The sequence below is a fragment of the Pan troglodytes genome, chromosome 21 (genome assembly GCF_028858775.2).
Source record: "Pan troglodytes isolate AG18354 chromosome 21, NHGRI_mPanTro3-v2.0_pri, whole genome shotgun sequence".
Classification (NCBI taxonomy): Eukaryota; Metazoa; Chordata; class Mammalia; order Primates; family Hominidae; genus Pan; species Pan troglodytes.
In genome coordinates this window covers 67047348-67075251 of record NC_072419.2, presented here as the reverse complement: position 1 = coordinate 67075251, position 27904 = coordinate 67047348, and the positions used below count along the sequence as shown (strand labels likewise).

The following is a 27904-nucleotide window of genomic DNA, read 5'->3' as shown; positions in this document are numbered from 1 at the left end:
AAAATAACTCAATTTTTAAACATAAATCAATTTACTCAGTAATAAAATTTTATCATTATTGTAAAGGGAAAACTAGTATCATTTGTTATAAATAGAATGTAACCCTTGAAACTGAATATAATAAAACACTGTTACTAAGTTCTAGCTACACAGGGAAGGATCTGAGCTTGAGGTGGGAACCCTCTCTTTGTTATAAAAAGAGATTTGGTTTTGATTTTGCACCATAGTTTCGCAAGATGTTACCATTGGGAGAAACTGGGTGAAGAGTACATGCAATCTCTCTGTTATTTCTTACAACGCATGTGAATCTAGAACTCCTTCAAAATAAAAAGCATAATTTTAACAAGGAGTTTAGCAAGCGGTGCAGAGATGTTAAGTAGCAGTTAATCTCCTCGATCACATCAGGAACATTCAAACAACACCTGAGAAGGGAAAAGTTCCTTCCAGAGTGATTCCATTGTATTCCATGACATTCCTATGCACCACATGACATCATTTTGGAAAGAATAATGCGCATGGCCCATGCTTTGGGAAACACTGGCATAGGAGGACCCACAGATGGGGGCAAATGTAAAGTCCTTCAGAGTCATCTTGGGCCCAGCTACTGTGATTCCCAACAGCCCCTGGGACACGGCATGCAACCACCCGGTATCTGGCAAGGACAAGAAGCCCTGGAAACTCACACATGCTGGTGGAGGCAGAACGTGGTACAACCACTTGAGAAAAACAGTCGGCAATCAAGTTAAATATTCTATCCTTGGCCTCAGCAGTTCTATTCCTAAATATTTACCCAAGCAACATAAAAATAGCTGATCATACAAAGACTCATACCCAAATATCTATGGTGATAAAAGCAGATCAATGGTTGCCTAGGCTGAGTGGATCAGATATTGACTATGAAGGGGCATGAGGAAATAGTGAGGGACGTTTCTTTATCTTGACTGGAGGAGTTGTTACACTGGTGCATACATTTATCAAATCTCATTGAACTATACTCTTAAGATCTACGCATTGCATTTTATGCAAAGAGATTTCAATAAATTTGGTTTGAAGTAACTCAAACCATGCCACACCTCAGGTTCAGGCTCTGCAATGGCTTCTTCCACATTTAAAATTAAGTCCGCCAAGCCCCGTAGGTCCCTTCCTATGGGATCCCTCAAGCCCCGTAGGTCCCATCCGATAGGCTCCCTCAAGCCCCGTAGGTCCCATCCTATGGGCTCCCTCAAGCCCCGTAGGTCCCATCCGACGGGCTCCCTAGAGCTCAATAAAGAGCTCCATCTTCTGCCTCAACCACGGTCCTCACTCTACCCAGTCATACCGGCCCTCTTTACTTTGTGGATCCTCTCAGAAGATAATCCTTTTCTTGCCACCAAAACTAATGCAGCCCCCGCTCTTCTCTGTCCTATCACCTGATTTAAATGATCTGTCTGGTGAGCTCACCGGGTCTTTACTCGCATGCTGGGTCCACAGCTCCACTGTCCTGCAGGGTCCGTGAATGTGGGCCCCTTATCTATTTCATCATCATAACCCTGCGTGTCCTCAACTCCTGGCACATATTGGGTGGCCCCATCCATACACGGTTGTTGAGTGAATCCATGAGATGTCAAAGGCTATGATGTAGACTATATCATGAGCCAGAACCAGGCTTTCCTACCTCCAGACAATCAAGGGGCCTTGATTTGGGATTGAGGGAGAAAGGAGTAGAATCCAGGAAGGAGAAGAGATTGAGGTTTACCCAGGGTGCAAAGTCCTGGCCCCTGACTGTAGGCTGAAAACTATAGAAATCATAGAACAATTTTAGCAATGAAATGCAGAAGACCCTGCATCAACTTTAGGTGGGACTTCGGGTATTTTTATGGCCACAGAGCATCTTCCCATTTACCTGCATGGCCCAGACACAGACTTCAAAACAGTTGAGGCCAGCAGGCTCCGGGTAAGTGGTAGGATTCCAGAATGGCCTCAGCGTGTTGTGGGAGGCAGCAGGCGATTTTCCTGGACTTCTGAGTTTATGAGAACCCCAAACCCCAATTAGCATTAACATTGAGGTCTCAATGTATCATGGCAGGAAGCTTCCGAGTGGTGAAAAGGAAGGTGAACATCAAAGCTCGGAAGACAAGACGGTGGAGCAATGGCAACCAAGAGCAAGACGCTTCCCTCTCCTGTGATGGGGTGGCTCTACGTGAAGCCCCCAAACTGGACACAGGTCTGGCAGAATAAGGAACCCACTGAGATTTAGCCCCAACATCCAGCATAAAAGGGAGACTGACATAGAATTTGAGTTAGTTAAAAATAAGGCACAATGCTTTTCATGTACTCCTGAGTTTTGTGGACTGATGTTCAATTTGCAGCCTTCTTAGTTGATTAAATCTGAGATGAAGAAAGAGTGACCAACACTTTCACCTTGGAAAGCTCTGGAAAAACAAAAGGGAGAGACAATTAGCTTCATCCATTAACTCACTTAGTCATTATGCATTCATTCATGTAACTACCAAACACGTACTGAGTGCCTAATACTCCTGAGACACTGAGAAGTTTCTTGGAAACACAAAGATGAATAAAAACCATGCCAGGCAGGAGTTGGAGGAAGGCTCTGGATGCCACCACGCTCTACCTCCTGGCTGGACACCAGGCAATGTTGGTAACCTTCTGCCTCCAATTTCTGCAAATATATAATTAATAAACACAAGGTTATCTTCTAAACAGTTCTTAAAATGAGTCAACTCTGTTTAAACTTGTTCTTTTTAGAGAAAAATGTATTTTTGAAAGAGTTGGTTAGTGCTAGGGGAAATGTCTGGGCACAGCTCAGTCTGGTGTGAGAGCAGGAAGCAGCTCTGTGTGTCTGGGGTGGGTACGTATGTAGGACCTGTGGGAGACCAGGTTGGGGGAAGGCCCCTCCTCATCAAGGGCTCCTTTGCTTTGGTTTTCTTTGGCGTGGGAGGTGCTGTGCAACACGGGAATACAGGAAATAAGATCTCTGCTTGCAAATTATTACTGAACAGGCAGGACACTGCTGACCCATTGAGTCATTGTAGCCCAAAGAGCAATATTGTTTCAGTTGCACAGCCTTAATTTTGCTTGTCAGTTGTTGAGACAAATGCTGGATGTTGGCTTACTCAAGCCAACTTTAACCTCTTTCAAACCAGCTCTTCAGCAAGACAGAGCCTGGAAGGTAAAATCTACATTTGCCAGACTCTTTTGTAGCTGGTGCTGCAGGTGACCTCGGTGCTAGCTGAAGTTGACCTTGATGCCAGCAAGCAGACAATCTCCACGTCCTGGAGGGCGGGAGAGAGTGAGGAGAGAGCTGGCATGGGGAGGCCAGCAAGAGCGGAAAGGCCCTGGGATGCTCAGCAGTGGTTGTGGTCCCTAGTGTCCTGAGGGCTGTGACTTGCTAGGGCAGCAGGTGTTGGCACACTCCATAGTATGGCTGAGGGGTTCCTGTGATGGCATTGCCTTGGCTGCATGGTATCCAGGCTTGATTCCCTGGTCTTCCTGGAAATGCTATATGCTACCCAAGGTCCAATAATCAATTCATTTTGGCTTAAATCAGCTCCACTGGATTCTGTTACCTGCAACTAAGAACTGTCTGATAGAGTTGCCAAAACCCGATGTTTGGCTTCTCTTGAAAAACTGAAAATCTTTAAAAGCTGCAACGGATTTTCACAGAGCAACAGCTACAAGCCATGTAAAGGTGGCCTTCCTGAGAGAAGCTAAGTGCCGGCCGGTTAGCCACCAATAGGCCCAGTACATTCATTTCACTATTGGTCTGATTTCCACTGGCACTTGAGTTTGGGTCTGACCTAAAATCACTCCAACATACAGGGAGCTCTAGACACCAAATCCCATTTTGTTGCTTTATTTTTTTTTCTTTTTGAACCCAAAAGCCTAAATACTCTCTGAAGTATATAACTATTTTTAACAAAACCAAAGTTTTAGTTTTCACTTTTTGTTTGAAACATTAAAAAAAAAAATCAAGCCGGAAAATTAAATAGATGGGTAGAGTAAAAGAAAGATTGATTTGAAATTTTGAAATGCACGAAATATATTTTTCTCCTGATGGGAAATGCCATCATCTGGTTGTGGGCCATTAATATGCTATTCATATACCAGAAGAATATCATGTTAGCAGAAATTAATCCATCAGCTTTTCTATGTGGTGACCAGCACTGTCAGTTTAATAGCCACCAAAAAGCTGACGACGTGGAACGAGACTAAATAGCAGTGTAAATAGAGAGCTACACGGTGATTCTTCAGATGCCTAAGTAGATTAACCTGCTTATCGATTAGCTGGCATGTAAATTAATGAGTTATCCCCATTAATTATGTGTGTGTCTTCATAAAAGTCCTCATTGGATTTTCTAGTGATAAAGTGAGCCAAGTAAAGAATAAAATGAGGACGATGCCACATGTAGATCCCTGAATTTATGGGGCAATTTCTCAGGGTGTTTTCTCCCGGGTTATGTGATTGCTCTTTTGCCTTTCCACGTGCTCAGAGTGCACTGGGTATGTCAAAATTGACTGCCCTACCCGGAAAGTCACTCAGCCTACGGCTCCGCTTCCTCTGACAGCTGCCCCTAACTCTGGTTAACACCTAAATTACCCCTCACATCTTTCTTCAAGACGCCTCCAGTGAAAAGCCTTCCCGGACGCCTTCACATGCAGCTGGGTGTCCCCTCGGCAGCTTCCTAAGGTGTCCACCATACCAATTCCTGCACTGCAATTCCTTGCCCTGCTCCATCTCTTTAGCTGGGCCAAGAGCCCTTTCAGGTGGAGCCTGTGGTTTTTGGTTCTCTGCTCCCTCATGCCCAGATGGAGCTGGGTACAAGGTGGGACCTCATTGGGTGCCAGTCACGTTGAGGAACCATATTTCTATTGTCAGAAACCCTTGTTATGGGTCCGCCTTAGGATTGCTCCTGCGGAGGATGTGATGAGCTTGGGGACAAATGCATCCTGCAGGTGGGATGCTCCCTGGCTCCTCGAAGGTGGCTTCTGTGTCTATAGGCTGGAGAGTGGAGAGAAGGTGCTCCCAGGGTCCCAGCCAGCTATGAAATCCTCTTTTTGGGTGTGCTTCCCCACACTCGGTGTCTGGCCTCAGGGCTGCCTGCCCTTTCTGAACCCCTGCTGCTCCTGGCTGCTGCATGTGGTCCCATCCCTTATTTCTCCTTTAGGTGTTTCACTCTCTTTTGGTGACTCATCCAGGGCATCCTCTCTTTCTTGCCCTATATCCTTCGTAAATTTCTTGACATTTCAGATAAGTGGGTTGCACCCTTCTCTGATGTAGATATTTTCCTATTTAGAAAACAACATATATTTTCATTAAAAATTGGGAAATGAAGGAAGGTAAACATGTGTGATGAGTTCTCCATCTTAAAACAAAACTTTTGGCCTTTAAGCACTCTGTAAATTAACCTGCCCTGGACCATGTCTGAGAAACTATGAATGACAGTAAGTGTGTCTTTTTGTACACACTTTACAGCTTTACAGCTCACATATTAAGTCCTTTTTGGATGGACTTCGCCAGGTTTTATTTGCCTTTTCACCATATTTATTTGAACTGGAAGGAGTGGGTAGGAATTGCATGAACTGCCTGGCTGGTAGCACTGACGCCGTCCTCAATATTTAACTGACAGTGGGGTGGAAGGGATGAGTGGGCCATCCTGGCTACATCTCAGCTCTGCCACTGATGATTATGTGAAAATGGCACATCTGCTTTTCTCTCTGAGGTTCAGCTCCTTCTCCCTTCACAGTGGGAGAGTGTGCATGAGATGATCGCCTGCCAGCTGTGGAATGCCATAGTTCTATGGTGCTCCAGTAAGGGGCAGTGGGCGTGAATTTCTAGACATCTTGTCGAATATGCGAGGACAAAGTGAATGCTTGTGTTCCCCTTTGGAAATGTCAGACTCCAGGAAAGTAGTCAGTGAAAATAGATGCTTGGAGTAGTTGTGTACAAGAGGAAGTGGTGCATATCAAAGTGCCCTTTTCTCTGTTGCCTGAGGGCTGTTTCTCTATGTATGAGGACCATTTATCTTTTATCTTGCCTCTATGTACAGGTAGCAAGATCCACAGAAAACATCATCTGTTGCATTAAAACTCAGAAGGCATCACCATACAAAACAGGGGAATGGGTTCCTGACATATTTTTACTCTCTTTATTTGAAAAAAATCCCAATTTGGCTTGAAATTGAACAAGTTTTATATTCTGCTATGAATGTGGAGGCTTCAGATTAAAAGAAGCCAACAAATTAATAACTCAACCATTCTTAGGTGAGGAAAATTCTCTGAAAAAAAATAAGGGAGCAGGTTATGACATAGTAGGAGCTCAATAAAAGTTTGATGAATAAAAGAACGAATGAATGAACCAATGCACAAAAAAAGAATGATTTTCCAGTTGTTCAATCAAACGACCAAGAAATGACCTAGCCTGGTTAAGCTGTAATGAGAGGGCATTATTTCTGCAATGCTGATTCTTCTTCTCATAACTTGGCAAGGAGATAATGGTCCAGAGAAGCTCAGAGACCACCTCACTCTTTGCATGTATGATGTTCACCTGACATGCTTGTAAAACATGATGATGCCCCGTGCCACCCCTGGAGATTCTGTTTGAGTGAGGCTGCCAGAATGCTGTATACCTCTGGTTCTCAAACTTGTCCACTCACTGGTACCACCTAGAAAGCTTGAAAAATGATTATACTTAGCCCCCACAATTAGGGATTCTAATTAAAATGGTATGGGCCATAATGCCTTGGCATAGGGATTTTTAAAACTTCTCTGGGTTATTGTAGTGCGCAGGGGAGTTTGAGAGACGCTGCTGTGAGAGTAGCAAGTGTCTCAACTGGTTTTGGTAATTGCTTAAGAAGACAGCAGCCCAGAGCTTTGCCTGTCATGAGACACAGTATGCAACGAAGTCTGTGAAGAGATTTTTGATTTGGAACATCTGATGGCATAGATACCTTTATATCCCATTACCTACAAAATCAAGAAACGGTATATTAAATATGACAAATGTGCTTTTAAATGTACAATTGATTATGCAAGAAAGGAAACAAATTCCCCAAGTGCAATAAGAAACAGAGAGAACGAAAAGGCAGTTTGCATACCTATGCTATGTGACATCTAGGTGTAAGAAAGGGAGGAGGGGTACAATCTCTATAATCTAGGGAAGAGATTCTTTTTTATTTTTATTTTTGAGATGGAGTCTCGCTCTGTCACCCAGGCTGGAGTGCATTGGCGCGATCTCGGCTCACTGCAAGCTCCGCCTCCCGGGTTCACGCCATTCTCCTGCCTCAGCCTCCCGAGTAGCTGGGACTACAGGCACCCGCTACCACGCCTGGCTAATTTTTTGTATTTTTAGTAGAGACGGGGTTTCACCGTGTTAGCCAGGATGGTCTCGATCTCCTGACCTCGTGATCCGCCCGCCTTGGCCTCCCAAAGTGCTGGGATTACAGGCGTGAGCCACCGCGCCTGGCCGGGAAGAGATTCTTAATTCTAGCTACGAATAAGAATTGCCTAGGGAAATATTAAACCACATTAATGCCCTGTCTCATTAAATATCTGTGTGGATGGGGCTCAGCCATCAGCATTATTGTAAGTTCCCCAACATGATTCTAATATGCAGTCAGGTTGATTTGGGATCTTGGGGTTAATTTCCATATTGAAATCGAAGGAGGCTGATTATCACCATCATTACTCTGGATGCCATAGTAATGCAGAAAAACAAGGAAAAGGAATAAAGACTAAAGGACTGGAATACCATTAATTGTAGATGGTGTGGTTGTCTACAGAAAACTTTAAAAATTGACAGAAAATCTATGGGAACTAATAAAAAAGTTAAACAAGGCAGACAGGTACAAGAACAATGATGAAAAAATAGTTGTATTCCTAACAATAAAGAATACAATTAGACCATGGCATATTTTAAGAAGATATTCACAACATTAAAAACTGTAGAAGTAGCTAAAAACAAAACTAATGAAAGACAAAGAAGTCCTTTAGAGAGAAAATAATAAAAGGTTAGTAAGGACATCAAATAAGTTTCAACTCGATGATGAGGTGTACCATGTTCATGAACAAAAGACTTAATCTTTTAATTAATTCGACAAATAAAATTCAGCAATTTTCACACTTCAGGTGGTATTCTGTGAATGAATTTTATACTTAATGGAGTGTATAATATTATGCATAGTATACCTGATGTTAATAAATCATATGGAGAAAAAATAAAGCAAAGTGAGGGAGATGAGAAATGAGAGAGTGGAGGGGATTTCTGTTTTTTATACAAAATTCAGGGATAATGAATCCTGATAATGTGATATTTGAGCAGGAAGTGAGGGCATGAGCCAGGAGGATATTGGAGTAAGTTATTTCAGCCAGGGGAAAAAATGACACCAATGCCCAGAGAAGGTGCATGCTTGGTGTGCTGAGAGATGACAAACTGGTATCTCAGTATGGGTGGAGTGGGGAGTGTGGGTGTGTGTGGTGGGAATGGTGGAATTTGAGGCAAGAGAATTAGGCAGGTGCAGTCAGGCAGTGCTCTGCTGGATACTGTAATAAGTTTGACTTTTATCACTAGTAGGATGGGAATCTTTGGATAATTCTTAAACAAGGGAGTGAGATTATCTAACTTAGGCTTTAAATGGCTCACACAGCTTCTGTGTGTCAATAAATTGAAAGAGCACCATGGTGGAAACCATAATACAAGTTTGAGGTTATTGCTATAATCCAAGTGGCAGTCATGGTGGAGGTGGTGAGAACTGAGAACAAATTCTGGATACATTTGAAAGTACAGCCAGTAGGATTTGCTGATCAACTGTATATGGAGTGTGGTGTAGGAGGAAGGGAATGAGGAGTTAGGTCTGGAATCTATAAAGTCTCAGGTGATTATTAAAGTTACTACATTGTTAGTTGTACATGGAATTTTGGAGTTCAGAGGAAGGTGGATGAAGTTTAGGCTGAGCATAAAAATTTATCAGTATATAGACGGTATTTTTAAAAAACGTCTCCGTGAACAGCTCTTCTCAAAGGGTGGTCCCAGGAATAGCAGCATTGATTTGTTAGACAAATTCTTGGGCCTAACCTCCGACCTACTGAATTAGAAGCTTCAGGGATGGTGTCCTACAATCTGTGTTTAACAAGCAATCTACGTGATGTGAAACATGCCGGAATCTGTGAACCTTGCTCTGGTGATTATGCATAGAGAGAGAAGATGGTTGTTCCAACTAAGGAGCCCTGGGACCTGCTGAGGCACTGAGGGCAAGACATGGAGATAAGAAGGAAACCAGCCAAAAAGACTGAAAAGAAGAGCAAGCAAAGTAATACCAGGAAGGTGGGAAATCTCCCCAGATAAAGCACAGATTTAATGCAATCCTAAACAAAATCTCAGAAGTTAACAGAGCTTGACAGCTGATTCTAAAAGTCATATAACAGAGTAAAGGGCCAAAGATGGGTAAGACAATTGTGAGAAAGAAGCAGGATTAACCTCAGTAGAAATCCCAACAGCTGTAGAGGATTTGTGCATGAGAGAAGCAGTATCTCAAGTCAATGGGAAAGGATGGACTGTAATAACCGGTGCAGAGACAATTGGCTAGACATATGGAAAAAGATATATTTAGATCCCTACATAACACCATATACAAAAATATATTCCAGATGGATTAAATTCCTACAGTGGAAGGCAAATGTTTGAAAAGAAAATATAGAATAATATCTTTAACTCATTGGGATAGTAAAGAATTTCTCAAGAAAAAAGTGATAAATTTGAATACAACAAAATTTAAAATATTCGAATGATTAAACTCAGTTTCACAAATTGGGAGACAGTATCTGGAATATGTATCAGGGATAAAGTTTGATATCCAGAATATTCAGAAAAAAATAATAATTTTTAAAATAATAAGGGGAGAAAAATCTGGCAAAACTATTTTAACAAGAACTCTCTAGAGTAGAAAACCTAAATATGCAATGAACATATGATACAAAAATGCTTGGTCTGTTAAGGATGAAAATGCAAACCAAAACATTAGCATATCATTTTCTACCAGGCTGGCAGAAAAATAATAAGGACAATACCAAGCTGTGTTAGATTCCTATTGCTGCAGTAACAAATAGCTGTAAATTTAGTAGCTTAAAACAAACCGAATTTGTTCTCTTACAGTTTTGGAGCTCAGAAGTTGGAAAACAGTCTCGCTGGGCTAAAGTCAAGGTGTTGCACAGCTGGCTCCTTCTGCAGCCTCTCAGGAAGATTCCCTGTTCTTGCCTTTTCTGGCAACTCCAGCTCCATTTCTCACATTCCTTGGCTCATGGCCCTTCCTGCACCTTCAAAGCCAGCAGCCACAGCATCCTCAACTCTCTCTTGGATTCCATCCTCACATCACCTTCTGGTTCTCTGATCTCATGCCTCTTTCTTATAAGGACCCATTTGGATTATCCAGGATAATCTCCCCACTCAAGATTCTTAACTTAATCCCAGCTTCAGAGTCTCTTTTGTCATACAGGCTAGCATTCAGAAGTTCCAGGGATTGGGAATTGGCACCTTGGAAGACATTACTCAGCCAACCACACAAGCTTTGGAAAGGATGGGGCCACTAAGAGCTCCCATGCCTTAAAATGCAGTACAGGTTCATTTAAGACTAATTTGTCAACACCTCTTAGCAAGTTCATCCCCTGTGGCCCAGAATTTCACTTCCACTTGTCTATCTTACTCTCACACAGTCTTGCACAAGAATGTTCCTGGAAGCACCTTTTGAAGTAGCAAAGTAAAAAAAAAAAAAAGGAAGAAGAAAGTTGACTTTCAGAAATGTCACGGAAAAATAAATAGTGGGTTTATTTACAGCAGGACACTGTGCAGCAGTGAAAATAATATCAACATGTATCAATAATATGTATCAAATGCATTCTAAATGCAAAAAGTATCTTGCAAAAGAAAGAATATTATTGTACGCAGGTAATATTAAAAACACACAAGAAATGTGGATATTGTTAATGGATGCATACATATGTTGTTAGTCTAATAATCCAAGGAAGGATGAACAAGGATTTCAGAAGTGATTATTTTTATAGAGAGTGTTAGGGGAGAGAAATCAGAAATCGGGGTTTAGCTTTCTATCCTGTTTCATTAGAATGGTAAAATGATGGCATTTTCTCCTTTAATCTTGGTGATATGGGTTTCTATTATATTGCTTTTTAAACTTTCCTCTAATAGCTTATAAATTCAAAAAGTAAAAAATAAAACAGGGGAGCCTGAAGGTCCATTATTGAAAAGTATCCCTTCCTCTAACTGTATCAAGTGGGGGTTCATCTGTGCTAACAATGCTGTTAGAATGCACCGGGCTTATCCTGCACACTGCCCGACAAAACCACTACCTTTCCTCTATTTACAGCACCCCGTTTTTCTTCTGACAAATGAGCCCTTGGCCTGCCTTTCCCAGCCAATTTCTGCATCCCACAACCCATGCTTTGGGCCCTAGAGTGGAGAGTCTAGCACAGAATGGCCCAGGATGGAGAATGATTAGTGCAGGCCTATCCTGTGAAGATACTCCGAGGAGTCTGGCCAGAGGTTTCCACCACTAGACGACCAGAACAGCTCCGGTCCCTGACCACTCCTGAGTTTTCACTGTTCCTCTGATTCTCTCAGTTTTAATTTTCTTTTTCATGTAGTTTAGCCACAGTCTGATTGTGTTACTTGTAAGCAAAGAGCTCTAATCCCGATCCACTTCCCCGCACCCATGTCTGTGTAGCAGAACCTGATTCCCGTTCCACTTCCCTGCATCACTCTGTGTTTGGAGCCCTCGTCTCCAGCCTCTCTCTGGCACCACTCCTGTGCACATCTGCATACCTCCTCTGCAGTGTGTCTTATTCCAACCCTGCTGCAGTGGCCAGCTGCTCTCAGGTTTGGAGCAGCTTCTGAACCTTCGTCGCTAGTGTGCCTCTTGTTTCATGGCCGTGTGCCATGCCTGCACAGACCTGGGTGTTCACCAGGTGTGAGCTAGAAGTGCTGGGAGACAACACTCAGGGAGCCGCCCTTGAGCAGGTAGGCAGCTGAAGAATCAGTGTTTCTCCCCTTAGACTCCTCAGCAAACTGTTGTGAAATGCATTTAGTTAGGTCCCAAACAAGGTTCACTGGGACCTAGGAGGGAGCTGTGGTCACGGCAGTGGCCTTGTGCCCACGTCCCTGGTTCCATCCCTTATCACTCAGTACTGCTCTCTGCATGCCTTTGTCTCCATCCCTGCTTTTGGGGAAACTGAGGCTATAGCACTCACTTTGGGGTTATTTATTTTTACTATGGAAGTTTTCAAACAGACACAATAACACAATAAAGCCTCCTGTGTCCATCACCCCGTGTCAACACTAACATGTGGCCGATCTGGAATCATCTTTTGCTCCTCTTTCCCTTCCCTTTCTCCTGCCACCTCCTCCACTGGGTTATTTAGAAACAAGTCCCTCATATCATTATATTTCACCCCAAATTTTTCAGTCCACACCTCTGAAAAATTAAGCCTCTTTTTCTTAACACAATCTAACAACAATTTCATACCTAACACTGTTAATAAGTTCCAAAATCAAATATTCATTAAATGCTAAAACGTCCTACTGGTCAATGTCTATGTATTTATATTTAATTGGTTTGCACTGGGATCCTAAAACGTCCATAGTGCATTTGGCTGCTCTTTCTCCCATCTCTTTTCATCTGTTGCATCCTCCCTTCTCCCCACTTCAGCTCCTGATGTTTATTTACTGAGGAATCTGGGCCATTTGTCCGGTAGAGTTTCCTGCATTCTGGATTTTGCAGAGTAAAACCCCATGGTGTCACGTGACATGGTTTCTGTATCCCCTGTATTTCCTGCAAACTGGTTAGCAGGAAACCAGATCTGGAGGCCCGACCGCACTCTGATGCGTGTGTGTGTGTGTGTGTGTGCGTGTTGAGGAATACGTCTCCAGAGAATGGTGTTCTCCTTGCAGTGCGTGGCCCAATGTCATCTGGGGAGGTTCAGCTCCACCAAGGTCCACTTTCAGGGAAGGAATCACAGAGTGGGATTTACCCCGAGGCTAACAAAGCTGAAGCCTCAGGGCCGGTGACTTGTGAGGGCTGGAGCTGCTGGGAGCCATAGAACGTCCTGGCTGGGGAGGGAAAGCCAGAACGCAATCGGGACTCATATTCATGATAGCAAGGCCCAAGGAATCTTAGAAGAAAGAACCTGAACTCCAAGGGCTACCATAATTTATCGTGACTTATTTTCCAATTTTAAATTAGCATTTATTTTTAAGCCTGTCTTTCTTTTTAAAGAAGGCTCCAAAAGTTGTATTATGAGTTTTAGGTCCCACAAAACCTGGATTTGCCTCTGCTGAAGAGGGGAGGTAGTGGACAGTGTTGCCTACGTTAAGGGGAGTGTATGTGAGTGTGTGACAGTGTGTGAATGTGTGTATAGGTGTGTGAGTGTGCAAGCGTGTGTGTGAATGTGTGTATAGGTGTGTGTGACAGTAAGTGCAAATGAGTGTCTAGGTGTGTTTGTGTAAGTGTGTGAATGTGTGCATAGGCGTGTGTGAGTGTGGGAATGTGTGTATAGGTGTGTGAATGTATGTATAGGGGTGTGTGTGGATGTGTATAGGTGTGAGTGTGCATGCAAGTGTGTGAATGTATATGTGTGTAGGTGTGTGGATGTGTGTATATGCGTGTGAATGTGTGTACAGGTGTGTGTGAGAATGTGTGTATAGGTGTGTGAGAGTGTGCAAATGTGTGAGTGGGTGAATGGGTGTATAGGTCTGTGTGTGTGACATTAAGTGCAAATGTGTGTGTAGGTGTGTTTGTATGTGTGAGAGTATGTGAATGTGTGCACAGGTGTGTGTGAGAAAGTGTGTGAATGTGTGTATAGGTGTGTGAATATATGTATAGGGACGTGTGTGGATGAATATAGGTGTGAGTGTGCATGTAAGTGTGTGAATGTATATATAGGTGTGTGTGAATGTGTGTACGTGTGTGTATGTGCATAGGTGTGTGTGTGAATGTGTGTATATGTGCGTGTGTACAGGTGTGTGTGTGTGAATGTGTGTATAGGTGTGTGTGTGTATGCATGTTTGAATGAGGGTGTGTGTGTGAGAGAGGGTGTATGTGTATGTGTCTGTGTGTGTGTGAGGAAGGCACTGAGGGCCTGGGATCAGGAAGTGGAGTTTGGATGCCAACGATGCCAACTGGGTCTGGGGAAGGAGGGGGCTGGGCAGATGCTGTCCATGGAACAGGACTCAGGGTTCCAGCCCCAGGGCTAGGCTGAGCTTGGCTGTGGCCTGTGTGTGCTTGGCTCCTTCTGTGGTCTCCACTTGATGCCCAGGCTGGCCCTGCTGACCTAGCTGTGGGCTTTCAGAAGAGAAACCCAGGCTCAGGAAGGACAGAGGCTGAGTCTGGCCCACCTAGATAGAGAGAAATAGGTCTAAGACAGCCACCTAAATTTCCAGGTTTCTTGTCGACCTTACAGAGCCCACCACCTGACACAACCTGCAGCCCCTCCACTGTCAGAGTGAGGCAGAGGAGAGGGCAAGACAAGAGAGATGGGCAGGTGCCGGCTCACCCCGTCTCTTCCCAGCAGGGCAGAGCAACATTATTAAGAGGATTTCCTCTCTCAAAGGGCTTTTAGTCATATCCCTCATGACTGCCGAAGTCTGCAGTTAATCTAGGCTGAGTCCCTTGCAGGTTTTAAATGAGGTTGTGTGAAATACCAACGTGTATCCACCAGCACGGGTGTCATTTGCTTCTGAATATATCAGTGTGCACGCACACATCTTCAGAAATAGCCTTTTCATTAACTGCAGTGTGTAGTTTGGTAATTTAGAATAAATTGGCTTCCAGTGTATTGGCATGTTTTGGCAGGAAATTTGAAGTAGTGGGGGATGTCTCTGCTACATGGTGATGTTCATTACTCAGAACTCATTTTAATGGTTCTTCAGAGGGGTCTGTCTGTGTCAGAAATCTGGCTGTAAATAAACATGGGCTTCAGGGGCTTTAGGGGAGAACAAGACCGCCCTTTCCTATGCACCCAGTGGCTGCTAAGGAGCGAAGGAGAGAGTGTGGAAACCGGGTTGAGTGTGGCTTCCTTCATTCTTTTTCACCACCTCCCCAACCCAATGTGCATGGAAGACGCATATGCGCAAGGCTTTGAAGTACAGGGATGAAGGGTACAAAGATCAGTTAGACATGGGTCTTTTTCTGAGGGAGTTTGCATGTAATTCAAATCAATTCCACAGCTATTAATAAGCATGTCTTTTGTGTTAGACTCAGAAGAAACAAATGGTAAACCTAGCCTGGGTTCTCAAAGCTTTCTGTGCAACAGAAGAGGCAGACAGGAAGCTGGAATTTAGAGAGAGTCAGCTGAGTGAAATTCATTTTCATTCATTCATTCATTCATTCATTCATCAAATACATGCCTATCACATTCCAGAGGCTGTGGTGGGAGTACAGGTGCTTAAGAAACAGATATCTTCATTTAATCTCTGCAGATGCGGGGAGCAGGGGTGATAGGGGAAGCTTCCCACAAGTTCCTTCTGCCTTGTCCTGGAGAAAATTCTGCTCTCAGGCTCTGAACTCCAACCAAGCTGGGATTCTAGTCCTTAGAAATTATCCTGCTCCTTTCTTTATCGCTCCATGTGGTCCCTGTAGGCTGGGTGGGGCTCTTTTCACACCATCCTATCTGACCTACTTGTAGGTCTCCGCTTCCAACTCACCTCCTATGAGAAAACCCAACAGGACTCAACCACCGAGGTTTGCCCAGCGTCACCCATGAGTCATATCATTTGTGCGTCTCATCTGTAGTGCCCATTGCCTTGGCAAATAGCTGTCCAGAGTTTCTTTGTAGACGTCCAGCCTCAGCGGGAAGGCAACTGCGTCTGTCTTGTGTGTTGCTGTATTCCACTGACAGCAAGGGCCTGAAATACAGGAGGCCACCAACACATATTTGTGATATGAATGAATGAATAAGGGAATGGAAGCATGAAGGAATGAATGAAAGCCTGCATGGTGTCATGGTACCCTTAGGGTTCTGGTGTAAGTCTGCCATTTTTGCTTTGCAAAAAATGCAAATGGGGGGCAATGTAGATTAATTATTAAGTTGGCTGATGCAGCGGAAAACGTGAGATGACTTATAAAGCAGGCATCCCTGCCCCCTTTTCTGATGCCATCCACTATAGAGACTTGAAGATGGATTATTTATTTTCTTACCTCTCTGCTTTAAAGTCTGACCATATGACAAAGTTCTGGCAAGTAAGAAGTAAGCATAATGCTGCCGTGGACTTCCAGGAGAGTCTTTTCCTCTCTTAAAAAAATGAGCAGACATATTGTTGGCACTGTCCTCCTTCCCTGAATGTTGATACAACGGGTGGAACTATGGCAGCCCCCTTGTGATGATGTTCAGAAGATGTCGGAAAAGTCCGTGGATAGGAAGGTGATGGCAGTGCATGAAGGCTGAATAAACCTGGTGTTTGATGGCATCCATGAGAAAGTGAATTTAAAGTGACAGCCACCTCTTGATACCTTACTATGTGAAGACACATACTCTTGTTTGTTTTAGCCATTATTTCTTGGGACTTCTGTTACTCACTGCTAAACATGTTTCCAACCAATACTGCTAACTGGGGGAGGGCTCTGGCATTTTATGTTTTAATTCTGAACCACGTTGTAGGTTAACTCAGTACTTGGGTGCTGGGCAGAGATGGATCACTGTGAAGAAGCAGAGAAGGCCTTTAGTCCTGTAATCCGCGGTGCACCTCCTGTGGCCACAGCGACCTCCCTCCAGCAAGCCTGGGAAGGTTATGATGCTACTGTAATTGCTGTAATTGATGACTTGTCCACGGGCTTCACGGCTGCTCCCTTTTATAACCCTTCTTAGAAAAGCCTACAGCTTTTATTCGGCTGTGGCGAAACACAGACAACTTTGATGAAGCTTCTCTGCCTGGATCCTGGACATTGTACATGTCTGTGCATGAGGGGAGAGAGAACCACTTCCCTTCACTGCTGGCGAGCTGCGCCACAAGAAACTCACCTTAATGCCTCAGGCTTCTCAAACTCATGGGGCTGTGCCAAGCCCCCTCCCTGCTGCACATCTGAAGATCCCGGCCCTGTGTTCTGCAGGATGCCCCGGCTCCTGCTGAAGGACCCCTGCCTGCATCCTCACACTCGCCGTAGAGCTGCTCAAGGCACCGTTTGCACAGGCTCCAGGCTCTGACTTTCACTTTGTGCAAAGTGCATGTTTTTGTTGAAAATATCCCATAATCCCCAGGTATGAATGGCAATACTGGCTCCCACAGAAGCCCCTAGAAGCTACAGTCCTGTTTATTCATTTCTACTTTCAGCAAATATTTAGTGAGCCTGACTACGGGGCCAGGCGTTGTGCTATGTGCCCTGCACAACAGGGAGGAAACTGTAGCTCTCGCCCTCATGGAACTGTGATGGGGGAGATGGATGCTAATCACAAATTCACATGCATAAGTGTAGAATTGTTAACTAAAACAAACGCCATAGGGAGGGGGTTTTGAGGGCCCATAAAAAGGGGGTATACTCCTCAGAAAGATCAGGGACAGAAAGGTCTCTGAGGAAGGAGCATTGAAGCCGAGATCTCAGTCAGGGTTCCCGGCTTCAGTGCTTTTGGCATTGGGCTGGATCATTCTCTGTAGTGGGGAGGTGGGTGGAGGGAAGGGGCTGTGTTCTGCACACTGTAGGGTGTTGTGTGCTTTCTGTAATTATTTCCTTAAAAGTTTTGTTGCTAGCATGAGATATTCTTTGGCAAACATAAGCCTTTCTCAATTGTCCTCAACTGGGGAAACAGGAGAGGCTTATTTTGCCTAAGATCCAGCCAGCAATAAAAAAATAAAGAACATCTCTCTGGTAGGGTGAATGGTGGCTGCTATTCACCCTGAAGGAGAAGCAGAAATATAGGGCTTCTCTCTGTTTGTGTGTTTTGTGTATCAGTTTTTACCTGTGATGAAAGTAGCTGCTTCCTCACCATCGCCATGACTCGCCATAAAGTACCTGTAGACTCCAGCCTCCAGGTGCCCCAGTGATCCTCAATTCCTGATAGTCACACTCTTGTGTAATTTCCTTCCACATGGTACCAGGGTTGGTCTGCGAGACCAAAAGAACACAGAAGAGGTGCTTCTTCATTCCTGATATTGGGTTATGAAAGACACGGTGGTTTCTAGCTTGGTCTTTCTTTCTCCTTCTTGGGTCATTCTTTCTAGGGAGGCCCTGTTGGCAGCAGCCCCACGGAGAGGCCCAAGGGTAAAAAGATGAGGCCTCCGGGCCACAGCCATGAGTATGATCCCAAATGCAGAGCTTCCATCCCTAGTCCAGTCTTCAGATGACGGCAGCCTTGGCTCACATCTACAGTGCAACCTCATGAGAGGCCCTGAGCCTGAAATACCCGACTAAGCTGCTTCATGATTCCTGATCCACAGAAGCTGCAAAAATGATATTTGTTGTTTTAAGCCAATACATTTCAAAATAACTTGTTACACAGCAATAGAGAGTAAATTCAGTGTTCGTGTGCATTCAGTGATTGGCAAAATCCAGAGAAACATATGGAGGGACCTAGACCACATGGAAAGAACAAATCTGGATTTTTCATTCATGTGTCCATCTATTTGAGCACATCAGTACAGTTAGAAAGTTTTTCAAAGGTAAAACCCAGTTTTATTTTTCCTAATTAACTTTAAAGCATCCCAAAGAAGTGATCACAGTCTTGGTGATAGGTTCTGAGAATATTTGAGGGATGGATTTTATGTGGAGTCAGTGAATGATGAGTTAACTTGAAATATCCAAAACATCACTGCCAAGGCCAATGTCATGGAGTTCTTCCTGTGTGTTTTCCTTTAGGACTTTTATGGTTTCAGGTGTTACATTTAGGTCTTTAGTCCATCTTGAGTTGATTTTTGTGCATGTTGGAAGATAAGGGTCCAATTTCCTTTTTTTTTTTTTTTTTTTTGGCATGTGGATATACAGTATTCTCAAGGTCATTTATTGGAGAGGCCATCCTTTCCTCATTATGATTCTTTGGTGCCTTTGTGGAAAATTAGTTGACCATGTATGGTTGGGCTTATTTCTGGGCTATCTGTTTTGTTTCATTTGTTTTTATGCCAGTACCTTAGTGTTTTGATTACCATAGTTTTGTAGTATAATTTGACCTAAGAGCTGTGATGTCTACAGCTTTTCTTTTAAATCTTTTTTCACAAGCTTGCTTTGGCTATTCAGGGTCTTCTGTGGTTCCGTATGAATTTTAGAGTTTTTTTTTTTTTCTAGTCCTGTAAAGAAAATTTTGATAAGGATTGCATTAAATCTGTAGATTGCTTTGGGTAGTATGGACATTTTAACTATATGAATTCTTCCCATCCGTTAACACTGGACATCTGTTTATTTATTCGTGTCTTCTTCAATTTATTTCATCGATGTTTTATAGTTCTCAGTGTACAAATATTTCACTTCCTTGGTTAAATTTATTTCTAAGTATTTTATGCTTTCTGATGTTACCATAAATGGGATTATTTTCTCGATTTTCTTTTCAGGTAGGTCATTATTAATGTAAAAAAATGCAATTGATTTTTGTATGTTGATTTTGTATCCTGCAATATTACTGAATTCACTCCTTATTTCTAACAGGGGTGTGTGGGTGTGTATCTGTGTGTGTGTGCATGCACATGCATATGCACGTGCATACACACTTGTGTGTGGGTGTGGGTGGTCTTTAGGGTTTTCTACATATGGAATGAAGTCATCTGCAAATAGAGATAATTTTACTTCTTCCTTTCCAATTTAGTTTCCTTATATTTCTTTTTCTTGTCTGTCTGTTCTTGCTAGCACTTACAGTACTAACAAAAAACAAAAATAAACAGATGGGACTATATCAAATTTAAAAGCTTCTTCACAACAAAGGAAACAATCAACAAAATTAAAGGCAGGTTACAGATTGTGAGAAAATATTTGTGAGCCATCTATCTGATGAGGAGTTGCTATCCAAATTGTATAAGGAACTGCTACAACTTAATACCAAAAAACCCCAAAACCTCCTTAAAAATGAGCAACAGACCTATATAGACATTTCTCCAAAGAACACATACGAGCGGCCTACAGGCTTACAAAAAGTGCTCAACATCAGAGAAACATCAGAAAACATCAGAGACATGCAAATCAAAACTACAATAAGATATCACCTCACAACTGTTCGAATGCCTGTTATCAAAAAGACAAGAAATGTGAGTGTTGGTGATGGTCTGGAGAAAAGGAGCCACCATCCACTGTTGGTGGGAATGTAAATTGATGCAGACATCATGGAAAACAGTATGGAGTTTCCTCAAAAAATTAAAACTAGAGCTAAATACCTTACGGTCCAGCAATCCCTCCTCAAGATATGCATCCAAAGGCAATGAAATCAGCACCATATGAAGGTATCTGTGCTCCCATGCTCACAGCAGCATCATGGACAATAGCCAAGATATGAAAACAACCTAAGTAAATGGATAAATTGCTGTGTGTGTGTGCATGTGTGTGTGTAATGGAATACTATTCAGCCTTAGAAAAGAAGATCCTGCCATTTGCGACAACATAGGTGAAACTGTAGGACATTATGCAAACTGAAATAAGCCAGGCACAAAAAGAAAAAATATTGCAGGAAACTCAGTTATAAGTGGAGTCTAAAAAAAGTCAAATATATAGAAACAGAAAGTAAAATGATGGTTACCAGAGTTAGGATGGGGGGAAAATGGGAAGATGTAGGTCATGGGTACAAAGTTGCAGTCATATATGATGAATAAGTCTAGATCTCTAATATCCAGCATGATGACTGCAGTTAATAATATCGTGTTTTACTGGAAATTTGGTAAGAGAATAGATTTTAGATGCTCTTACCTGTCTCTTACACACACAAGTAACTATAAGAGATGATGGCTTTGTTAATTTGCTTGACCATGGTAATAATTTCATTATATGTGTAGTAACATATCTAGTGAGATATATATACACATATGTTTACATACATGTATATCTCAAAACATCATGTTTACCATAAATATATACAATATAAAAAGAAATTTCTACCATGAAAAGCATTTCATATGGAACATTCACAGCACTGAAAAAGTAGTTGAAATTAAAACAAAAAATTCTTTTAAAAAAGATTTTACTTGTGCTTCTATTTTCAAAGAAAACTTGTATGAAGTGAACAAATCATGTCCTTTTGTGCAACCTTTTCCCCACTCCCATGATCTTTAGGCCTTTGTGATGAGGAATCTGAGATGGGAATTGATTCACATTCTTACAGGTTGACCTGGCTTCGTATTTTTATTCCAAAGAGTTAAATAAAAGTCAATTGGATCCCTTTTTTCTTAGACAAAAATTTGCCCCACTGATTATATGAAAGATTAATATAAAGAAAAGTATGGAGAATAACGTCAAAAAGACCCATGGACCTGAAACCACAACTTAGCAAATATTAATTTTTTTCATTTTCCTTCAGATATTTTTAAAGAAATAGAATGGTACAGAGAGAAAATAATTCTTTATGGAAAACATCTCAGATCTGTGCCCATTCTACTTTCCACCTCTCAAATTTGGTGATATCCTTTGATTCATGTTTTCATATTTCTACTATACATGCATGTGACCAGTAATGATACATAGTATTAGCCTGTGTTTTTAAAAAATTGTAATTTGATCATGTTTCATATACCCTTCCAAAACATGTTACTTTCACTCACCACTATACCGTTATGTTTTTGAGATTTATGAATTTAGACATATTTAGCTCTAATTTATTCATTTTATCTGCTGCATATTATTCCATCAATGGTGAAACTATATATGTGTGTTTGTGTGTATATGCTAGTGAAGACTAAAATAGTTCTAATTTTTCTTTATCCCTAAAATACTGCCCTGACACAGTAACATGTGGCTCTTACTTACTTGTGTTTCGAAGGAAAGGATGTGCACTCTTTTCATAGCAGCAATCATAAACCTCAGTGTGCATTCCCTTTCAATGAAGTTCATTTCCAAGGCTGCCGTTGAAGCCATGATGTTTCTTCGTATCACAGGCCCAGCAGGTAAAGCAAGGAACTGGTTGAAACCAGGAGCTCCTGGTAGATCACACTCTGGGTTTTCCATTTTCTAGAAGCTGTTTTGTTGACTGCTTAAAAAAATACCAAAACACAACAAAACCCACCAAAAAAAAAGGGGGGGCACTGTTTCTAGAAGTGGAAGAAAGTAAAAATCTCTCCAGGTGAACTCCAGGCTCACCCACCTTCTCCAAATGCCGGGATCTCTTGAAGGTTCCCATGCTGTGGGCTCCCTCCTTCCCTGTGCCACTCCCAGGGTGACATTTGAATATAAAACCAATAATAAGGTAAGAGGGGGCTGGAAAGGGCCGGGCGCGGTGGCTCACGCCTGTAATCCCAGAACTTTGGGAGGCCGAGGCGGGCGGATCACGAGGTCAGGAAATTGAGACCATCCTGGCGAACACAGTGAAACCCCGTCTCTACTAAAAATACAAAAAAAATTAGCTGGGCGTGGTGGCGGGCGCCTATAGTCCCAGCTACTCAGGAGTCTGAGGCAGGAGAATGGTGTGAACCACGGAGGCGGAGCTTGCAATGAGCCGAGATTGCGCTGCTGCACTCCAGCCTGGGCGACAGAGCAAGACTCCGTCTCAAAAAAAAAAAAAAAAAAAAAAAAAAAAAAAGGTGGCTGGAAAGTTTGGTGATCAGAGTCCTGCAATCTCCAGCCACAATTCATTTCTTTAATTACACTGAAAATCGTTTGCTCGGCATGTAAACATTTCTGAATGGCGGGGTGTGCAGAGAGCCAGTGGGATTTAATGAATTATGTAGCAGCATGCATTTTCTTTCACCAGAATTAGTGTTTATTAACCAGTTTCCTAAATAAAAAATAATATTTTTAGAATCTTGGGGAAAAAATAACTGGCAAAACTATCTTTATCATTGAGAATGACTTCTCACTTTTGTCAAGATGCTGAAAAATGTTACAAAGATGATGCACTGACTTTTAGTAAATTATTTTTCAACTTACCTTATCCAAAATATGAATGTTCCAGTGTGCGAGCTGCAGGGATTTGATGGCTCTGAACTGAAGCCAAGGAGCGAGAACAATGGACAGCCATAGCCACAGCCTCTGCAGGCCTTAGAGATGAAGCTGCCAAGTCCCTGGGAGGACTTGGGAGAAAGAGGCCCCTAGAAGGATGTGCTGTGAGTTTCTGAGCCATGTGGTCATTAGGAAATGATCAATTCGGAGTGGTTGGAAAAAGCCAGGCACACGGCATAGACCTGTGATGTGAAAATGGGTACAGAATTTAATCCTTGGTCAAATCCACACACAATGAAAACTCTTTCTATAATACAAATTAATTTCTAAACTCTACATTTTTTTTTTTTGAGACAGAATCTTGCTCTGTTGCCAGGCTGGAGTGCAGTGGCACAATCCCAGCTCACTGCAACCTCCACCTCCTGGGTTCAAGTGATTCCCCTGCTTCAGCCTCCCGAGTAGCTGGGATTACAGGCACGTGCCACCACTCCCAGCTAATTTTTTTATTTTATTAGAGACGGGGGTTTCACCATGTTGACCAGGGTGGTCTTGATCTCCTGACCTTGTAATCTGCCCGCCTTGGCCTCCCAAAGTGCTGGGATTATAGGCATGAGCCACTGCGCCCGGCCTAACCCTACATTTTTTAACCAACATTGTTAAGACTCTGGGCCAACCAACAAGAGGTGAGGATCTTTACCCTGTTGTCAGGAGTCTTGCTGCCACCTGGGGCCCCATGAGGCTTCAATGTGTGACATATACAAGAAGAAACTGGAAGAGATCAGTGTTCTTACTGTCCCTCATGGAGAACTTTCATATGGAAAGATAGCTCTCTCTCCTGACTTACATGTTGTTAACATTTCTTAATATTTTCTGATGAAATTATAGGCTTTTTGGTACTAACATTTCTGAAATATTAGTAAGAAAAGAAAGTTTTTAAGAGAGGGAAATGTTGAGCCGGTTCTTAGTTCTCATCAACACTGCAAACTCCACTAGGAAACTGTGAGTCTGTCCAGTTCTGTTTTTCACAGAGGCCCTTCCCATCCTGTCCTTCCTAAATGTGGAGCCAGCAGGGCCATCTTCACAGAAACCTGGCAGATCTCTCTCGAGTTGCCACAGCCTTCTGACCCCATCTTCCTGCCTGACTGATACATGGACTCTCAATCCTAGAGACCAGGAAGGTGCTGTCCAAAGGCCACGCCCCAGCATCAGGTGTGAGAGGCTCTCCTGGTCCTATTGGAGGAGATGGGCCCAGAAGGACAGCGAAATCTGTGCACGTTGCCAGGTGTACTCAGACCTTCAGTAGCTTGATTTTCCTGTGCATGTTTTTACCCAACAGCACCAGGAAGTGGCATTTCAGAAACTGATTTCTAGGTCCAAAACCAATGGTGAGTGGGAACCAAAGCACAGCCATGTCTCGCTGGGGGACAGGGACCACTGAGGCAGAAGATGCTATTTGCTCAACTCAGCACTCATGTGCAACACGATGGCACAAGTTGTGGGGCCACGAGATGTGAGCCATGAAGATGTGAGCCACAGCTGAGATGTGAGCCATGAAGACAGCACATGCCACGTGGATGGTTGCACTGGTCTGAGGTCTGCACAGCATCTCAGCTTGCTATGCTTGGGACTATGAGCAACAAGAATCTTGCTTCGTTAATCAAAAGTCTTCACCCAAGTGGGCTTCATTTATTCACGTAAGGAGTCTGGAGGGAGGCAGCGGGTGTGGTCTCAGGGCTCCGCAGTGTCCAGCTGCACTACCAGTGGTTCTGGTGGCCTTTCCATCAAGGGATCACGCTGTCACCACAGCATGGTGTCTGCCCCTCAGACCTGCGAAGGGGAGGAAGGACAGTGCTGGCCCATTATCAGGAAAGAAGTGAGATGTCCCAGGGCAGAATTCCTTTGACACTTCCTGCTGGAATGAGGCCATTTAGGGCTGTGGCTGCCTGAGGGCCTTGGAAAGCCAGAATGGACTTTTCCTGTGTGAAAGCAGAGCCAGGCCTGCTGGGTGGTTAGGGAGCTGTTTGAAAAGGAGAAGGAGGAAGGCAAATGCACATTCGCCCTTTTTACTGGCTCCTACACGTGGCCTCCTGAGCCCTGAGCGACCTTTCGCTGAGCAGAGTGTCCTCACAGCATTGGGTCTGCATCTGGCGCAAAACAGAGCTGGCCGCTGGAGCTTCATGTGGGAGGGAATAGGAGAGAAAGGGGACCTGGCAAGGGTCCAGGGACACGGGTGTGGGAAGAACACACACCATACACACTCATGCTTCCTGCCTGTATCGGGACGACAAATCTTAAATTTCTCCTTGCTGTGCACAGTGAGCATAGCTGGGCGTGGCCACGGTGAGCTGTGGTCATGGCCAATGAACTGCTACGCTTCCAATTCAATACCCAAATTTACAGGGCCTGGGAGATGCACCCAAAATGTGTGTCATGTCTTCGTTTCGTCCTAGCATTCCATCAACCTCTTCTTCTGATAATGCTCGAGTCAATACAATCCCATTAGCACAAAGACCTTTTATTAAGCTTGACAGTTTACAAATTGCTGGGGTTTTCATATCCAATATCATCAGGTTACTAGGGTCCTGAGCTGCACCAGTCCAGGCTAGAGAGACTTTGAATAATGGGGATGTGATAGTTTTGAATTGTTCCTTCTTCCTCATTAAATGAGATGATAAACTGGTTGGAAGCGCTCAGGAAATCTCAGAAAACCTTGAAACTGGAGCCTAGTGGTAGCTGCACCTCCAGATGGAGGCTCAGTCTTGCCCCTGTGGGTCAAAATGCAGAATCGGAGACCTGGTTTTATGCAAATGCAGCTCTCACCTTTGCTGAAAATGAGAGACAGCACTGAAAGCCTAGCCTTTTGAAAAATGAGACGCTAACATGGTGCCCCAAAGAGTCCCTACACTCCTGAAGCCTAAGCCATTGTCATTTGCACATGGGGAAGTCAGGGTTGAGAAACCCGCTCCTCACCTGCTAGCGGCCTCCAACACTAACAAGCTGTGAGACCGCCAAAAAGACACTTAACCTCTCTGAGCCCTAGTTACTCCAAGTGTGAAATGAAGGGATTAGGGGGCAGCTGAAGACCTTTCCAGCAACAAACATCCATGATTCAGGGTCGGTTCCCAGCTGGTCTCAGAGGGAGAAGACAAGCCAGAGAAGGCCTTCCCTGTACACAGACGAGGTGTGAAATATCAAATCAATCACACAGAGAAAAGACGGCGATTACAAGAAGAAAGTTCCAGCCTGGTGTCTGTGAGGCTTCCATTACTTTTTAGCACCGGATAATTCTTCCTTTTAACCAGGAGCCTAGGGGCTTCAGGCTCAGAGGCTTCTTCAAGTCACCTCATGGAGCTGGGATTTCATCGTATCAATAGCTCTTGTCCACTGTATTTAGTTTTACATTTACTTTCTCCTCATGGCAAAGGGATACTAACTGCTTTGCCACTTAAGGTAATGGTATATAATCTCTTTTTGACATCACTTATTTTAGAATATGAATGTGATTTGCTTAAAGAAAACACAAATTAAGTAAGTGGCTGAATTTGGTGAGTTGTCTTTATTTTCTTTCTTCTTTGTTTTAAAAAAATGTGAACAGAAATGCAAAATGTGTGGAGAGGTCCTCCCTTTTTATCATGGAAACAATTCATTTGGAAATTCAGCCACTTCCTCTACCTAGAGCCTGGAGTGACAAAGAAGTCAACGGGGAAAGATTCTGAATGAGGGAGAGGAGAGGCTGACACGCAGAGTGAGAAATAAATAATATCATGTGTAAGGAACTTAGTAGCTGAAGAATAAGGCTCAAACTTAGAGAGAATAAAAGACCATATAAAGGAAAGGGTCCAAAGAGTAGAATGATGGAAAATTTAATAATAAAAGTAAATGGACAGGCAGGGAAAGGTGCCTGACGAAGGAGGATCTGGAGAAATATCTAGAGTGGATACTGGGGGTGCTCACGCTTCTAAAGATGCACCCAAGCTGCTTTCCTGTCTTTGAATTTAGCAACACGCCCCACACCCCACACCCCACGGTTGTCACGAGAGAGTGTGGGGGCGGCCTTTACACTATGGGAGGATGCATTGGATTCAAGCTAGGAAGGGTGGTTTGACTGCGGTAAGGCCTCCTTCTTCCCTTCTGTTAAATATTATTTTAAAAATATGTTGTTCTACTTACGCTAAGCAGCCATCTGCTCACCGGAGAACCCCCAGTCTTGAGACAGTCAGACAGGCAACCCAGGGCATGAGGCAGAGCGGTGTGGGAGAGGAGGTGGGAGCCCTGACTGTGGAGGTCCCCAGGGGCCTCCCCCATCTCAGGATGCCTTCACCAGCCCTGCAGACTCCAAAGGCAAATTATCTGGACAGGTGGTCTGTTCTCTTTCTCGTCGTCTCCTGTGATTTGGGAACAGAAGAAGGAATGTGTGGGAGAGCTTGCAAACGGGAAAGGACTATAATACGTCGAGCACTGCAGTACTTTTCCCTTTGGGGAAATCTCCTTTGGCACCGATGCTGGGTCAAATAACCAAGCAGAGGCCTCGGGAGAAAACCACACGCCCAAGAAATAAATCATGGCCTTGCTGCTTTCACACTGATCACACTGCTTCCTTTAGAAATAAATCACGGCCTTGCTGCTTTCACACTGATCACATTGCTTCCTTTAGAAATAAATCACGGCCTTGCTGCTTTCACACTGATCACACTGCTTCCTTTAGAAGTAAATCATGGCCTTGCTGCTTTCACACTGATCACACTGCTTCCTTTAGTCCCTGTAGTACCCCCAGAACCCTTGTGGTGGAGTTTCTGTCCCGCTCACAACCATTCCGTCTACGAGGAATTCCTTCCTGTTCCAAACACAGGCCT

At 43.5% G+C, this 27904-nt stretch overlaps 1 long non-coding RNA gene across 1 annotated transcript; it reads right to left on the bottom strand.

The window, feature by feature from the left end:
* Window positions 1-27904, bottom strand: LOC134809153 (uncharacterized). Its single transcript, XR_010154151.1, has 3 exons — window positions 27222-27904; window positions 23040-23293; window positions 1-2411 (listed from the first exon to the last, which is right to left on the bottom strand). It is a non-coding gene; the product is annotated as an uncharacterized LOC134809153 (long non-coding RNA).